The sequence below is a fragment of the Danio aesculapii genome, chromosome 22 (assembly GCF_903798145.1).
Source record: "Danio aesculapii chromosome 22, fDanAes4.1, whole genome shotgun sequence".
NCBI lineage: Eukaryota > Metazoa > Chordata > Actinopteri > Cypriniformes > Danionidae > Danio > Danio aesculapii.
The window spans coordinates 24225305-24242834 of record NC_079456.1 but is presented as its reverse complement, the minus strand read 5'-3'; the positions used below and the strand labels follow the sequence as shown (position 1 = coordinate 24242834).

Sequence of the window (17530 nt, the reverse complement as noted above, 5' to 3'; positions counted from 1 at the left end):
TGAATCACTGTTACCTGATAAAGTGCATCATACACTTCATGTGCAAGGGGAATCTGATGTGAGATGGCACTAAAAATGACCAGCTCCTGGGCACATGTAAATTCTAGAAAGTCTATGTCAGGTGGGATACGTTCTAGCCAGAGTGTCAGGCGATTACAAAGCCGTTGCAATAAATGATTCAACAACAGTTCCTGAAAGACAGAAATATAATTTATTATTAAAATCACATCAATACGTTTTTAAAATAATTCTAAAGATATATCTACACCTTGACTGTATCTAAGATTTTCCTTTTCATGTATTATTAAGCTTTAGTATTTTCAGAGGGATGTTGTATGGGGCATGATAGCTAGTAAAATACCACAAAGCTTGTGATGCTTAATTATGAGGTGTAATAATATTAACAAGATATGTGGGAGTCACAAGATAAAGCCAATAAACCTTATCCCCTGAACTTAAAAATACTGCACTACGATCTAGTTTGTTCAAAATCAATGCTCTTTGGTGCATGGTTGAAACACACTGTAAGTGATACTCACACCAGACAAAAGCACTGGATTATAAAGAAACCATATGAAATTGTTTGCCTCCGCCTCCGTCGATTAACAGTGATGTGCATCTTAGTGTGATATATTTAGGATTTTGACTGCACATTACCTGTACATTGTCCATTAAATATTATCATCAGAAAAACTGCCTTTCATAATTATTTGTGTTGAGCATATGCATTAGGCCAAATAAACAAATAACATATTAGTCTTTAATGATACAGATTATTAGTCAAGTAAATAATAATAAAAATAACAATGTAATCATTTGTTTAAAACGATTTTGTAGATTGTAAAAAACCCTCGGATTATTCTATGCCGCCATCGCGACCATCAAAAACAGCGTGAGCTGCCCTGTGTGCTGACGTACAAAAACGTCCCATTTCATTGGCTGGCTCTAGCCAATCAACTGACTTTGCTGCTCTTTTACTGTATGTACATATTCGTCAATTTAATGTTATAAAAAGGTATCTTTTTATAAAATAGTTTAAAACTAAATAATATTAGTAAAATAATCGTACAAATTATTTTTTTGCACCCACGTTGGCTGTTGCCATTTATTGGTCGAGCATCAGCCAATAAAACGGCTTTACCCGCGCCCCGCCCCCAGCTCCTCGCGCCTCTGGATCTTCAAGTCTCACAGGTAGTTCTGCAACAGGAATCTCGCGAAATGTGTTGCAAATGTTAGAGCTCGTGGATTTGCACATGTACAGAGAAATCTGAGAGGTTGTGAGTGCCGACTTGTGCTTGTACAGTGAAACTGCAATACGTGCACAGGTAAATTGGAAGCACACACGTGTGTCTATCATTTTGTATTTGTGAATGACATTTTACAAATACACATCTATTAATCTGCAACTTCGAATTTAAAACACAAGTGTTTGGATTATTATGTGTGTGTGCAAATCGAAGGATTCAGCTGTTCACATCAGAGCTGTGAGTGTACATTCAACCTACACATACAAATATTATTATCACAAGTGCTCACATTTACATTTGTAAGCTCTCAAGTAATGCTACTGATCTACCTTCATAGTTTTGCACCAAAAATACCTTCATACTAACTAGTCTCGCGACTAGTACCAGTATACCAGTATTAATGATTCTGTTTAGCCTACATTAATAGGCTGTCATTAACAAAGAGAGCAAAACTTATGGATCTGTATCTAAAAAGTTATTTACTTAATATTTTACAGTTAGCATAAAATGTTTAATATATTTATGTAAGTGTTATTAGCTCATTTGTAGATTTAACAGTTCAAGTCTAACCACTTTTCTTTGATTTGCTCCTGTAAATAGTTTTTGTACTATAATTAATTAAACTGCAGTTAGTTTAACTACATCTCAGTCAGATTTCAAGACTCTTTCTCCAGGCTGTCTGGCTGAATCCTATAAGGCATTGCATTTATTTATTTGTTGTACCCTAAATAATTTCATTATTACCTTTCTCACTGTTGTTTTGTTTGTCTGTGTAGAATTGTCTCCAGTGCAAATGATCCTTTGTCATCCCACTCCCTGAGAACACGCCAGTGTAGGTGAGAAACTTGTTGAATGCTTAAAAGTGTATTTCAGAATACACATGATTACAACGTTATAAAGATGTATAGGTATAACTGGACCGAAATCGGACCTGATTGCATTTCACAGCTTTAAATAATAAGTTTGATTATTTTATATGTATAATTCCACTATTAAAATACTTAAATTATGCTGCAACAAGTTTTATAAATAACCAGAATATGGCACAAATGTCCAGTTAACGTCCAACGTGTAGAAAAGACGTGCGATTCACGGCCATATGACGTAAAAGACATCGGCTGGATTTTCATTTTGGTACTACTTTTCAACCATAACAGGACATGATGTCTTTTCAACAGTAATCAGACGTCCAAATGTTTGCTGGGTATATACAGTACTTTTCCTTCACAAAAAAGTACATACATTTAGGGTGTAGTATAAGTATGCAAATTGGGACGCAGGTATATTAATGGCCTAATATTTTAGATGTTTTTTTTTTTTTTAAATTTCAACAGTCTTTTTTTATTTTAACCCATTGAAAAGAAAAAAAAGTTTAAAACATAATAATAATAAAAATTGTGTTAAAAATCCAATTATGTTTTGTTTGTCTTTAACTATTTATGTGCTGTGGGTAAAAGGTGTGTTTCAATCCAGCTACCATCGCAAGTATATTTCAAACCTGTGGGAAGCACTGCAATAATGATTATTATTTCATATAATTCAAAATAAATAGTTTTAGCAGCATTGTTAGACATTTGTCATTAAAATAAAGTCATAGTAAGGTGTTTTAAGCTATTTTATTTTGAAAGACTGGCACAAATATTCAGACTCTCATCATACTTAGGCATCTTGGCATGTCATCTGTTTTATTTTGCTGACCAGCTCTCATAATCCATGGTAAAACTGTCACATTGCACAGCATGGAGAGACTCGACTTCACTGTAGGCAAAAATTAAATTAGCTGATTAACGTTATATACGTTATAACATCAGTAATATTGAGTACGATGATCTTCGCGAACGACTGGATTAAATGCATTTAGTAGCAAATCTTACTGAACAAATCTTTGATTTAAAGGAATCGGTTAAAGAAGTGATTCATTTAGTAATAGAATCACTTGCTGCCACCTGGTGGTCACTACAAAATAATTCGCTCCATGCTGTGCAATGTGGGTCCATCCATGTACCCGCGTATAAGTTTTTTTCCGTTTTCATCAGCTGTTCCTCAGTTTTGCAACGTTTGATTTTAATTAAAAAAGACGTTTCCGTTAATAACTAGAAAAGTTCGCTCTATGGTAGTGAAGCGACGCAACTCGCGTAGGTCACGTGATCATGACAAAATGGTTGCGTTCGACTTCATGCAGTGCTGCGCAGATCGATGGAAGTCTGTCTTAAAGCAGTACATGCTGGTTAGAAATTTTGTCCGGATTGATGCTGCGCCGATGACACGTGACTGTCACATGTGGCATCAAAGTACTGCGACAGTGCTCCGAGATCAGATGACTGATTCAGACCGTGCAGCATCTGAAGAGCTATTGCACAAGCTCTGATGACAACACTGACATTACACGATTGGCCCAGTTCTACTTGGTGTAGCTCACTTATTTTAAGAATGCCCTTTTGTTCAATCCTTTTGGATTAAAGTGCTTTTTTGAAAATGCGTTCATTGTCCAAAATAATCTTAATCATTGTTTAAGACTTAATCTAAACACTTTTTATATAACAAGTTTATATCTGTAAATGTAAACCCCTTTTTAGCATTTTTAAACAAGAAGTATTAGCCTAGAGTGATGTTTAAACTGCTAGAATTTGTGCTTAGTGCTTTGTATTTAATAGGCCTGTTCGTTTTTATGTTTATATTACCCTCTCATTTCCCCTTATTTCTCTCATGAGTTTATGTATTTGATTCATTATTCCCCTATTGTTTAAAAATGAACTATTAGTTTGTAGAGACTGTATTCTGTTTTATTTGTAAATTTTTTGTTGTTCTAAATAAAAAAAAAAAATTTTCGGATTATGATGGCGCCGTGTGATCGGACATCATGACTGCAGCAACTTTGAGCCCTGAAGTGTCCAGCTGTCCGGCTTGACAAGTCCGTTTTCAACTCCGCCCCAGCCTGCGCTCGGCTAATCTCGTTGATCACCGGCTGCAGCTGTGCTTCATGTCGAACGCACCTAATGGCTGATGTAGTATGTCCAAGTTCCATTCATACTGCTCACATTTTTCTATATTCAAATGCAGTACCCAGTTAGTAGAAGGAGATTTCGGATGCAGCCACGGACTTTCCTCTTTATCTCCCATTCAGTTTTTTATATCCTGCCCTTCATCTGAATTTCGTGCGTCACCAGAACCACGTGACTGAAAACAACCTATTAGATCAGTGTTTGAGCTAAAAGCAGCTTGAATCAAGAATTCGGCTTCTATCATGAATTTATCATTAAGCACACGCTCATCTTTATAAAACAACTGTCTTATTGTTATTGATTATTTAGTTAATATGACAAGCAAATAAAGGACAATTGTAAATGAATTCGTATAAAACCCCTAGTGACTTATCAGAGTTTAGCCAGCAATGACATGTTGGGCCCAGATGGGTTAACTACAGGGTCCATGGGAACTGTGTGGGCATGGGCTTTGGCTGGGTAAAATCAGCGGGTCCCATGTAGGTTTTGGAGTCCCACATAGGAAGCCCATATGAGCTGATTACATGCGCCCTCTAAGGAACAGGCATGGGCCAAGTGGGCATGTGTTTGATCTGGGAACACATATATGGGTCTTTCATGACATATTTTTGGGCCAAGTGGGCATGGGTTTGATCTGGGAATGCATATATGGGTCCTGCATGGCATGCTTATGGGCCAAGTGGGCATCGGTTTGAACTGGGAATGCACATATTGGTCCTGCATAGAATTTTTATAGGCCAAGTGGGCATGGGTTTGAACTGGGAATGCACATATGGGTCCTGCATAGAATTTTTATAGGCCAAGTGGGCATGGGTTTGAACTGGGAAAGCATATATGGGTCCTGCATAGAATTTTTATAGGCCAAGTGGGCATGGGTTTGAACTGGGAATGCACATATGGGTCCTGCATAGAATTTTATAGGCCAAGTAGGCATGGATTTGAACTGGGAATGCACATATGGGTCCTGCATAGAATTTTTATAGGCCAAGTAGGCATGGGTTTGAACTGGGAACAAATATATGGGTCTTGAATGGCATATTTATGGGTCGAGTGGGCATGGGTTTGCTCTGGGAACAAATATATGGGTCTTGAATGGCATATTTATGGGTCGAGTGAGCATGGGTTTGAACTGGGAACACATATATGGGTCTTGAATGGCATATTTATGGGCCAAGTGGGCATGGGTTTGAACTGGGAATGCATATATGGATCCTGCATGGCATATTTATGGGCTAAGTGGCATTAGGTTCGAACTAGGAAAGCATATATGGGTCCTGCATGGCATATTTATAGGCAAAGTGGCATTGGGTTTGATCTGGGAACCCACATATAGGTCCTGCATAGCATATTTATGGGCAAAGTAGCATTGGGTTTGTACTGGGAAAGCATATATGGGTCCTGCATGGCATATTTATGGGCTGAGTGAGGATGACCGGATGTGTTTGATCTGGGAACCCATATATGGGTCCTACATCCCAGGTGGCTGGCTGCGTGGTGGGGTCGGCGGTTGCCATTCTCGGCCCGATGGGGCCTGCCCTCCGCAGCTGTGGGGGGCTCTGGCGGGGAGCTTTGTCTGTCACCGTCTGGGTGAAAGCATGTCCATCTCTGTGGTGTGGTGGTAGGGGACATGCCCTGGGGTTGCTGCTGCTGGCCAGGGTACTGGGTTTCCTGGCCTTTCTGGGATACGTGTAGAGGTATAGAGTTATGACAGTCCATTTTATTTTTTAAAGGTGTTATGCATTGATTAGTCATCATTTAGTACTAGTGTTCCTATAAGTTCAGGTTAGTTATAATGTGTTGATGCCCATCATTTCAACCCGTATATCCTGGCGAGTGACGCTAGGGGGCAATACGTGAGCTGCAGGAGGTTTCATGCATTCATGAAGAAGTCACACTGCCAGCACTGAAATACTGGCTGGGTCCGAACTACCTACTACTCAGTAGGTACTGCATTTGAATTTAAATGTACTACTCGGCTGTTAAAAGTACGCTCTATACAGTATGAATGGAATTCAGATGTACTACATCCACCATTTTGTCATGGTCACGTGACCTACCTGCGCCAGTTGTGTCGCTTTACTCCCATAGAGTGGTGGAACTATGATGTCAATTTGTATGCAAAACCCCGGAAGCGAGTTAGCATTTTGCAGTTCCGGTTCCCTCGTCCCAAAGTCAATGGGTTTTTTGAAAGGGATTTCTGTAAAATCGCTTAAATAAGGTTCGTGGCTAACACAAACTCAAGATAATTTCACGTTTTGTTCTACGACATAAAACACATCAGTTACAGCACACTCTTGATTTTTTTAAAATCGGTTACGCATCTTTAAAAAGATGGTTGCTATCAAGTTGCTAAACTGGACTACAGGCGATGTCGGAGGCATTATACGTCATCGAGCTGAACTAGTCTGGCTTGCAGCCCGCTTGTGTTGGGCATTTGGATTTGTCTGTTATTTAGGTATTTTCATAAATAGTATTTTATAGTTTGTAGTGTTTTTCTAATTGGGATTTTTATTGTGTGTAGGTAATGCCTTCACTTGTAAAGGCAGTCAAGACAGATTAATTTGTTTATCATTCATTTTAATAAAACGATATTATAAAGATATTGCTAACCAGTGCAGCCTGTCTCTTTCCTGCTCTCAGTAATGCAAATGTGTGAATAAATGTGTAAAAACACCTACATATTAATTGTCATTTTAATGTAATCAAGTGATTTTTCGTCGTTTTTTTTTTTTTTCTTCATCTGAACACATTTAACTCTGTCATAACTGCAATATTTACACTCCTCCATAAAATCTATAGCACATGTGACTGTATGGGCTACTTTTCGCTGTACTTTTTGACATAAAAGAATATTAAATGTTGCTCTGTGTCCATGATGGAACTTGCAGGCATTTGATAGACTTGTCCCTCACGCCTCATTTCTGTCGTCTGTTAAGGTAAGCAGGCTGTGTGCACGCGAGCGATACACTTATTTAAATGTGTCTTCTGATAATATTATGTTGGCACATTTATACATAGTTTTAAAACTTTTACAACAACCGTAAAGCAAAACAGATGTATTTCCCACATAAAAACAATCCAAAAGGCATGTAGGTCTATGTGTATTTACGTATTTATTTGTTTATAATATATAGTGTGCATTATAATATAATAAACAGAGAGATTAACTCGTTGTCATGTACCATATTTTTAAAAATAAGCTAGAAAAGTTGTCTGTAGCAGGGTGGTGCTGACATCACAGGCGAGCGCCCTGAAGGCACTGTAGTCCATTTATAGCCTAATGTTAGCTTTTCAGTTCTTGCATTTCCATTTAAGATCAAAAAGTGCTCAAAGTTGAATTTTCATGTGAGGATTATCCGGCTGGACAAAATGTGTAAGTGTAATGAACTGTGTTTGAACACAGAGCTTATTATTTTCAAACTTTGAAAAGCCTATGGGAAAATCCTATAGGGATTTTATCGAGGGAACCAGTTTTTTGCTAGCAGCCGATTCACCTAAAATGTGATGTCATAGTTCCTCCACTTTATTCATGAATCTGCTTGCGGGGCATCATGGGATAGCGCAGCATGCATGGGATGCGCACTTCAGAATCTCGCCGGAAGTAGTAAGTCATCCGGGAACTTCTCGCATACTGATTTTTGAGTTCTATGAATTCGGACATACTACTCTGCTCGCATACTGATTTTAGCATACTGTATAGTATGGAAGTGTGCGGTTTCGGATGCAGCCACTGTCCACAGTATCTTCTCATTGTCTGTGTTTGTTTATATTACAGGTAAGATGGATGATGTGGCATCGAATGTTATGTTTAGTCTGTGTTTAACAGTGTAAATAATGTGTTTGAGGGTCGTATATGTATGTTTATATGGATAAAACAACCCCTCATATTCTGCATGGTGACACTATTCCTGCGTGTCCTGGTAAATGTATAAAGGCAAGGTAAGTTTATTTGTATAGCACAATTTATGTTACAAAACAATTCAAAGTGCTTTACATAAAACATTAAAGCATTAAAAAAGTAAAAGAATATGAAGCATAATTTCTGTGAGTGTAAACCGTGTACATTGATGGCTACTGTTAGCTTTTTTGTGTATTATACACATCTGTATTTGTGGAGTTATGCATGAGTGTATGAACTTTTTGTGCCATGTTTTGTTATTCAATGTATCATGAGTGTATTTTGCACTGAATTTTTTGGAGTTTTTTTTTCAGAGTTTTTTTTTTAAATATATATTTAGTTTTTTTTTTAGTAATGTTGTGACATTGTTTTATAAAGATCATTTTTCTTGTTCAATTTAATATATTTCTTGCAGTTCAAAGCATCAAGTGTCTTGTATTTTTCTTCCTTTTAATTTTTCTTAGATTGTTTCCTTAAACCATTTGGCATGGTTGGGCTTAAATAGGCCTTGGATGAATTGCCTAGTTAGGGCCAACATAAGATGCTTACAGAGCCCACTTTAAGCCCATATGGGCATTCACGGTTGAATCCTGGTGCCTACTTTAAACACCTTTAGGCGGGTGGGGCCCAAATGGGTCTGACATGAATTACCCAGTTAAGACCCTTTACCGCTCCCCCTAAAAGCCCATCTGGGCCATCACAGCTGGCCCTGAAGTGGATCCTGGGTACAAGCCCACTTTAAACCCCTTCAGACTGGTGGGGCCTAAATGGGTCTGACATGTATTGCCCGGTTAACACTCTTACAAATCCCACTTAAAACCCATCTGGGCAATCACAGCTGGTCCCGAAGTGGATCCCGGGTGCAAGCCCACTTTAAACCCCTTCAGACTGGTGGGCCCCAAATGGGTCTGACATGTATTGCCCGGTTAAGACCCACATAAGACTCTTACAGATCCCACTTAAAACCCATCTGGGCATCCATGGCTGGCCCCCGTGTGGATCCCGAGTGCAAGCCCATTTTTAACCCTTTAAGCAGGTGGGGTCCAAATGGGTCTTTCATGAATTGCCCGGTTAAAACCCACATAAGACCCTTACAGATCCCTCTTAAAACCCATCTGGGTATCCATGGCTGGCTCTTATGGGGATCCTGGGTGCAAACCCACTTTAAACCCCTTTGGGCAAGTGGTGGCCAAATGGGTTTGGCATGAATTGCCCAGTTAGGACCCATGCAGTACCCTTACAGGTCCCACTTTTAGTACGTCTGGGCTTCCACGGCTGGCCCCAATGTGGATCCCGGCTGCAAGCCCATAATGGGGCCCACATTTGCCGCCCATGAAGCCCTCTTCTGGGCCCCACATGTCATTGCTGGCTGGGAGGTTTGTGAACCGACGGCTGACGAGGCCCGTCATAACCAGCAGTTTTCATCCATATTATCCACATAAGTTACAGTTTATATCACTATTTAACACAAGAGCTTTTCTAACAAATAGAAACATTACCTGACGACACAAAATATTTCAGTAATAAGCTTTCCACAATGTAATAACGTAATGAATATAACACAAGTTACCTGAATGTATGAAGGAGCTGAAACGGCGGACTTCTCTGTTTAAAAAAAATAACCGTCACTCTCGAGGCTCTTCCTCAGTCCACCAATAGGAATGCAAGGACACATTGAGAGTGTTGCATGAATGTAGACATCTGCCCGTCATTCAGTTGTGTAATTGGGTTTTATTTTATTTGCATTTATTTTTTTAATTATTCCTATAAGAGTTGTTTGATCTGTTTTCATTCAGTCATTTTCTTTTGAGCTTACTCCCTTTATTAATCTGGGGTTGCCACAGCAGATTGAACCGCCAACTTATTCAGCATATGTTTTATGCAGCGGATGCCCTTCCAGCTGCAACCCATCACTGGGAAACATTCATACACAATCATTCACACATACACACACTACGGACAAGCCTACCCAATTCACCTATACCACTTTGGACATGTGGGTGAATTTACCAGAGCACTCGGAGGAAACCCACGTGAACACAAGGAGAACATGCAAACTCCACACAGAAATGCCAACTGATCCAGCCTAGGCTCGAAACAACGACCTTCTTGCTGTGAGGCACCATTGTGACGCCTATTGTTTGATCTGTTTGTAAAATGTTAATCATAATTAAATAATTAAAATAAAAACATAACGACATCGTACTGAACAGTTTGAAGAAAACTGGTTAGTTTATTTCACAAACTCATTTGTCAAAAAATAAACTAGTATGTATCAGGAAATATGTTTCATGTCAATGTACAAACAAAATATATTGATGAGGTTTTTTGACCACAGTATCAATTTAATTAGTTTTGACTAATAAATAAAAAATATATAAACATTCATTTTTTTGTATTAACATGACATCCAAATGAGAAAGAAAACAACAAATACAGAGAAAGTGTTCGACATTGTTAAAAATATACTCACAAAAAATGATGCTAAATCAAGTTTTCACACATATTTTATTTATTTTTGTGAGTGTGTGTGCTCATGATCTTCTCCATTGGCTCTTGTTTTCCTCGTTCTGCACTTGCATTTCCTAATGTTGCCAGTAGTCTCATTGAAATCAGGGCAGGCTTAAAGGGTAAGATGACCCAAAATGATCACCTGACTTTGATTGCAGGGGTTTTGTGTCAAATACCTCTACATTTATATACTGTAACTTCATTTAGATATTTTAGATGAAATCTGAGAGCTCCCTCATCCTCCATAGACAACAATCGTCTCAACTCTTTCAAAGTCCAGAAAGGTACCAAACAACATCCACCAAACAGATCACATGCCTTCAGTGGTTCAAACAGAATATTATCAATCTACGAGAATCATTTATTCAGCAGTTTTCTTCTCCTCAGTGTCAGTATATTGAGCGTGTTTATGAGCACTGTGCAGTGACGTATACTCCAGATGTCCACGCGCGACTTCCTCTTTTTGATGTTAAAGCACAGGCACATCTGAGGTAATACGTCAGAGACGCGACCAAGCACGACACATGAACACACACCCTACTGACACTGAGGAGGAGAAACTGTTGAATAAAGTGTTTATAAATGTGCATTTTCTCATGACTTGATAATATTTTAAATGATCCACTGAAGACGTGTTCTGTGTGAGGAGATTTACGGTACCTTTCTGGACCCTGAATGAGTTGGGACAGTTACTGTCTGTGGAGGATGAGGGTTTCCGGTCAAATACCTCATACATTTATACACAGTAACTTCAGATTTCAGTCAGTATGAGGTATTTGACACGGAATATATTTGAAACATCCATGAGTCACATTAGAGAGACGTCAACTCCCCCTTCCACTGATTGGATAGAGGAGCAGCAGTCAGTCTAGTGCACCAATGATGATGCTTGAGCCCACCCTGATTTACACGAGACCACTGGCAGAGTGAGGAAACACAAGGCTTTGATGAAGATTTCTGCTGTTGAGAAGTTGTTTTTCCTTTTCTTTCTTCTTTTGATGGTTTCAGCTGTTGAGAAGGAGGATAACAGAGCTGGAGAGAGCCTTTCTTCCTTTAATTAGTCTAGAGCCTCTGTTTAACTGGTTCTGCTTTCTTTACAGCTCTTGGAGGTGGGCTGCATCAGCTTTCTTCCAGTCTGCAATAACGACATGATAAAACTTAGCCGCACGTTTGAAATCAATGATACAGTATTTGATGATCAAGACAACAGGAACAGGTATGTAGTGCTGCTTCTGTACATCACTTACTATAACCACAGGAGGAGCGAGTGCTATCGCCAGCCTTTTTTGTCTTCTGTATTGTCTCCGTTCTTCCCTCTTGTTCTCCATCAAGGTTTTCCCGTTTTGTCTTTTTCAGTGAAGTAAAGAAAGCAATAGTCAGATTATCAAGAGCTTTTAAATGGCCACTGCAATAATATTTCAATAGGATTTGAACACTTCTGATCCTCAGTAGGTTCATAAAGAAAAGTATTTTTATATCTTACTGGATCTGGAGATCTTTCAAGCACTGCTTCACTTTTGTTGGGAGCTCGTGGAACTGGCAGGCGTCCAAACAGCGATTCTCCAATGCTTTCTCCTTTAAATTAGGGTCAGCATAGTGGAGCATCCCTCCAGACGCCTCAAAGACCTCTGAGATCTTCTCTGTTATAAGTTTCTTCTGGTGAGAGAAAAAGTCGTGTTTGAGCTCAGTTGTACAGTCTGTTATGACATTTGGATGAGTGTGAGGGTTTGACAGCTTTACTGGGTCACGTTCTGCACTTACTGTGATTTTCCAGGAAGCGTCCTGTTTCTGCCGCTGTATTTTCTTCAGCTGCTTTTCCTCCAGGGCTTCTCTGATGTGGCGATCATGAGCATTATTGTGGTTTTGCAGGGGATCCATCTTCTTTTCACTGCACAAAACCACACAAGACAAAAACACAGAGGTCAAACACTTACTGTGTCTTCTGTTCCCAAAGACTGAGAAGAAATCAGACAAGACACTTACAGATTTTCCTTTCTGGCCTCGTAGTGCTTGAGGGCCTTCAATGTTTCATATCTTTCCTCCATCATTAACATCAAATTCCAGACTTTATCAGAGCTGGTCTCCTGCTTTTCCTCTTCTTCAATTTTGGTCTCCTCTCTTCTCTCATTCTCATCTCTCCAGGCCTTTGCTGCAGCTTCCATTCTCTCTTTAACAGAGATTCTTCTGAAAGAGATCACAGTAACAGAGAAGATTAAAAATCACAGTATGAGAAGCAGCGTCTGCACTTTTAGAATGTGTAAAAACCAAACAGAATCAATTGTGCATATAGGCATGATGGTATTATATTGTCTTGACATCAACATCTGGCAATCAGAACATATTAATGACTATTTAATGACCAAAAGTGTGGCTTAAACATTTATCAAAGTCAAAAGCCATTATTGTTATATTTCCTGAACTGTTCAATTTCTACTTTAATTTCACTGTTATAAAATATAAAGAATGCAAATAATCATTATTAATAAACATAAAACATTCAAATATTCAATAGAGTGATGTGTAATACAGGATTGTAGTGATGTAATGTACAGTGATGTTAAATACTTACGTTTGCTGGAGCTGTGGTTGGCCGGAGACTTCCTCACGGATTATTTTCTGATCCTGCTGTTGGTGAGAAATAAACATGTTAATGCTGTATTATCATTATCAATGCAGGTTTAAGAATGACTGATGATATTTATACAAACACATTTAAAGCTATGATTGTCTACTCACAGTGCCTTCTGCCTGCCTTCTCAGCGGTGGTCGTGGCTGGAGTTTAGACAAATCTCCAGGAGTCGCCTGACCTCTCGGCGTGAGAGAACAGGGTCTCAACTGACGAAATGTGCTACTCGCCTTGTCTTTTCTGAAAGAGATCACAGTAACATGATGATTGTGAATCACAGTATGAGAAGCAGCGTCTGCACTTTTAGCATGTGCAGAAACAGAAAAACATCAATTGTGCACATATTAATGACTATTTAATGACCTCAAAAGTGTGGCTTAAACATTTATCAAAGTCAAAAGCCATTATTGTTATGTGCATATTTCCTGAACTGTTTAATATTTACTTTATTTATACTGTTATAAAATATAAATGCAAAGCAATAATTATTAATAAACATAAAACATTCAGATATACAATAGAGCAGTGTTTTCCAACCCTTTTCCTGAAGGCACACCAACAGTACATATTTTAGAAGTCTCCCTTACCTGACTAATTAACTTCAGGTTTTGGAGTCTCTTCTTATGTTCTAATTAGGTGATTCAGGTGTGTTTGATTAGGGAGACATTGACAATGTGTACTGTTGGTGAGCCTTCAGGAACAGGGTTGGGAAACACTGCAATAGAGTGATGTGTAATACAGAGCGCTAGGCGATTAATCCAAAAGTAATCGAAATCGACATTAAGAGCTTATAATCAATATAATTTTTCCAGGTCAGTTTTTTTCAATTATCTACCGCATGTGGAGTCACGTGACCCTGCTGTGTTAAGGCTAATGTATACATCTGCGTCGAATGCACAGTTATGGCCCAGAGCAGCCTTCACACGGCCGCATACCTGTTCACTTTTTAAAAAATGTAACTATACTTGGCACGTTTGCACTACATTGACAATGATTGAAAGCTGCGCCACAGATGCCTTGAGACGGCATATTTTCCATTACATTCAAATGATTATTTACACTAAAATATTTGTTTACAGAAGATTCAAGAAATGCAGTTTAAAACATTATTTACAGGATATAGAAGAGTTATTTTATCTAGAAGAGATGCTGTTTATTTTCTACTTTTAACATTTAAAAACACTGAAAATAATTTATTTTGTTTCCAAAAGTTCAAGTTATTTATTTTCACTTTTTATAAGAAAAAAGTGACTGTTGGTTTTAGGCAGTGTGTGTTTTAATTTCAGTTGTTCAACTTTGATGTTCAGTCAGGGGCGGACTGGGACAGCATTTTCAATCGGGAAAAGTTATGGAAGGTCAAACCACAGTGAATAGCAGGGGGGAGGGTGAGCACGATAATCATGAAAAATGGGGGGGACGGCAGGCCAGAATCACGGTGGCAGGCCAGATAGACCATCAGGCCACCGGCAAATGTCCCGGTGCTCCCTGTGGCCAATCTGCCCCTTTGTTCAGTAAATAATCATAGATAGTAGATAGTGTATGTTTTCTTCAATTATTTTAAAATCTAGTGATGCACCCTTCATTCAGAAATGACTTACTTCAATATGTGAGCATATTTACTGTACTGTAACTGTCTTTGAGGTCAACAAAATAAAATAATCGTTCTTTAATCGTAATCGAGTTAAAATGTTCAATTAATCGAGATTTAGATTTTAGGCTGAATCGCCCTGCCCTATAATACAGGATTGTAGTGATGTGATGTACAGTGATGTTAAATACTTACGTTTGCTGGAGCTGTGGTTGGCCGGAGACTTCCTCACGGATTATTTTCTGATCCTGCTGTTGGTGAGAAATAAACATGTTAATGCTGTATTATCATTATCAATGCAGGTTTAAGAATGACTGATGATATTTATACAAACACATTTATTGCTATGATTGTCTACTCACAGTGCCTTCTGCCTGCCTTCTCAGCGGTGGTCGTGGCTGGAGTTTAGACAAATCTCCAGGAGTCGCCTGACCTCTCGGCGTGAGAGAACAGGGTCTCAACTGACGAAATGTGCTACTAGCCTTGTCTTTTCTGAAAGAGATCACAGTAACATGATGATTATGAATCCCAGTATGAGAAGCAGCGTCTGCACTTTTAGCATGTGCAGAAACAGAAAGACATACATTTTGTTAAATAAACATACATTAAATGAAACTGGACAATCTAAAGGGTTATTTTACCCACAAATAAAAATGATATTTTGTCTTTAAACTGCTGCTGTCTATGGAGGATGAGGGAGCTCGCAGATTTCACCTAAAATATCTTAATCGGTGCTCTGAAGTAAACAAAGGTCTGCTTATATAAATATGACATGAGGGTGAGGAATTAATCAAATGTTTCTGTTTTAGGGGGGTGAACTAACCCTTTAATGACCACAGAAAGTGTGACTTAAACATTGAACAGTCCAAAGCCATTATTGTTACATGCATAGTTCCTGTACAATCACATTTTTACTTCACTTTTTACTCTGAGTACTTTTATATGACATAAATCAAGTATAATACAAATATACAATAGTGTGATATGAAATAGAGGAACGTAGTGACGTTCTGTACATTGATGTAAAAGTACTTACGTTTGCTGGAGCTGCAGTTGGCTGGAAAATGACGAGAGGTTCTCATTCACTCCTATTGTTTTCTTATACTGCTGTGGTCTTTTAGGCAGTAGTCGTGGCTGGAGATTGGACAATTCTCTAGGAGTCGCCTGCCCTCTCGGACTGAGAGAACCGGGTCTCGACTGTTGAAGTGTCCTACTAGCCTTGTAGAGAGAGAGAGAAAGAGAGGACAAATTACAGACAGGAAGAAAAATATTCTTCATAATAAACATAATAGAAAACCTGTAATATGTTGTAAACAGAAAATAATATTGAATTAAACTGGAAGAATAAAAACACACAACATTTACTTACCGATCTGTCACGGCGTTGCTGTTCAATCTTCTCTGATATTTTGGCTTTCATGCCACTTTGTACCTTCTCGTAATAGACAGCTTCAGGGCCGGAGTACCATCCTTCCTCTGGCTCCCCAGGTTGCGGACACATACGTAGTCCTGCAAACCAACATCTCATTATTTTAAACTTTAATGTGGTTCCTACAACTGAACATCTTTACACAAGAAATGTGTTTTGAATTCAGTTGAGATTGTTTGAGCAGCTCACCTTTGTCTCTGCTATACCAAACTACTCTTGGTGTGTCAACAAACTCGAGTTCTTTGGGGTTGGGGGCTGTCTCCAGCTGCTGTTAGTGATAAAAAGAAAACAAATTATATTATAATTATAAATACAGGTTTGTTTTAAAATGACATGATGTTTAAACTTATTGTGGTAGAATATACATTAGCTTCAAAAATCATAAACCTGTATGTAATTAACTGTATGCGTCTTAAAGCATTGAGCCATATTTTAGATAGTTCACCCAAAATGAAACGTCTGTCATCATTTACATCTTTCTCCTGTTGAACACAAAAGTAATTCTGAGGACAATATGGTTCCCATTTACTTTTATAGTAACTTTTTTCAACAATGGAACTCAATGGGTACCATCAAACAGCATTTTGCACAATATTACTTTTGTGTTTAACAGAAGAAATTCAGTTTTAAACCACATGCGAGACAGTAAAGTGTGATGTAATGTTCATTTTTGTGTGAACTAGCCCCTTTTGGGCTAGTCCGGAAAAAGAACCAGGGATTTTTAACAAGTCACTCACAATTTGACGAGCTGTAAGACGTGGCTGGGGCTTTAGCCACCTAGCAATGTCTTCAGCAAAGAAAGCTTCTCGAGTTTTCTTGCTCATCAGCGGTTTTATTTCCCTGATTGTGCTATAATACAGACTCTGATCGTAAGAGTTCCTGAAGCACATAGCGTGATCCAAACTGTTTCTTTCCATGATTCGACGATGAAAACTGAACAATATACTGAAATGAAATGATAGTCTGATAGTATCAGCTGTAAATTTCTTGCGTCTGTACAGTTAGTTGTCGAATACTGAATGCGTTAATGAGAAATTATCTCAGAACACAATTTTTTAGAACGCGTTCTAAAGTCGCACAGCAACGCCTCAGAGCCGCGAATGTTTATTTTTGAAATGAGAAGCGCGTCTACAGCATAGAGGTTAATAGTTTACAGTCATTTCAGCAGAGGAGCTGTGATTATATCACTCAGAAAACATCAACACCATATTTCTGAGTTCTGCTCAAGC

The 17530-nt window shown here is 38.6% G+C and overlaps 2 long non-coding RNA genes across 2 annotated transcripts in view; one reads left to right on the top strand and one right to left on the bottom strand.

Moving 5' to 3' along the window:
* Positions 1-2021: 2021 nt before the first annotated feature.
* The window catches only part of LOC130216645 (uncharacterized), a 32763-nt gene continuing 17254 nt past the window's right edge, over positions 2022-17530 (top strand). Inside the window, exons 1-2 of the long non-coding RNA XR_008835817.1 lie at positions 2022-2083; positions 11759-11874. This is a non-coding gene — a long non-coding RNA (uncharacterized LOC130216645). The remainder of the gene's footprint in view (positions 2084-11758; positions 11875-17530) is intronic.
* On the bottom strand, positions 11201-12226 carry LOC130216646 (uncharacterized). Its single transcript, XR_008835818.1, has 3 exons — positions 12142-12226; positions 11906-12005; positions 11201-11793 (listed from the first exon to the last, which is right to left on the bottom strand). It is a non-coding gene; the product is annotated as an uncharacterized LOC130216646 (long non-coding RNA).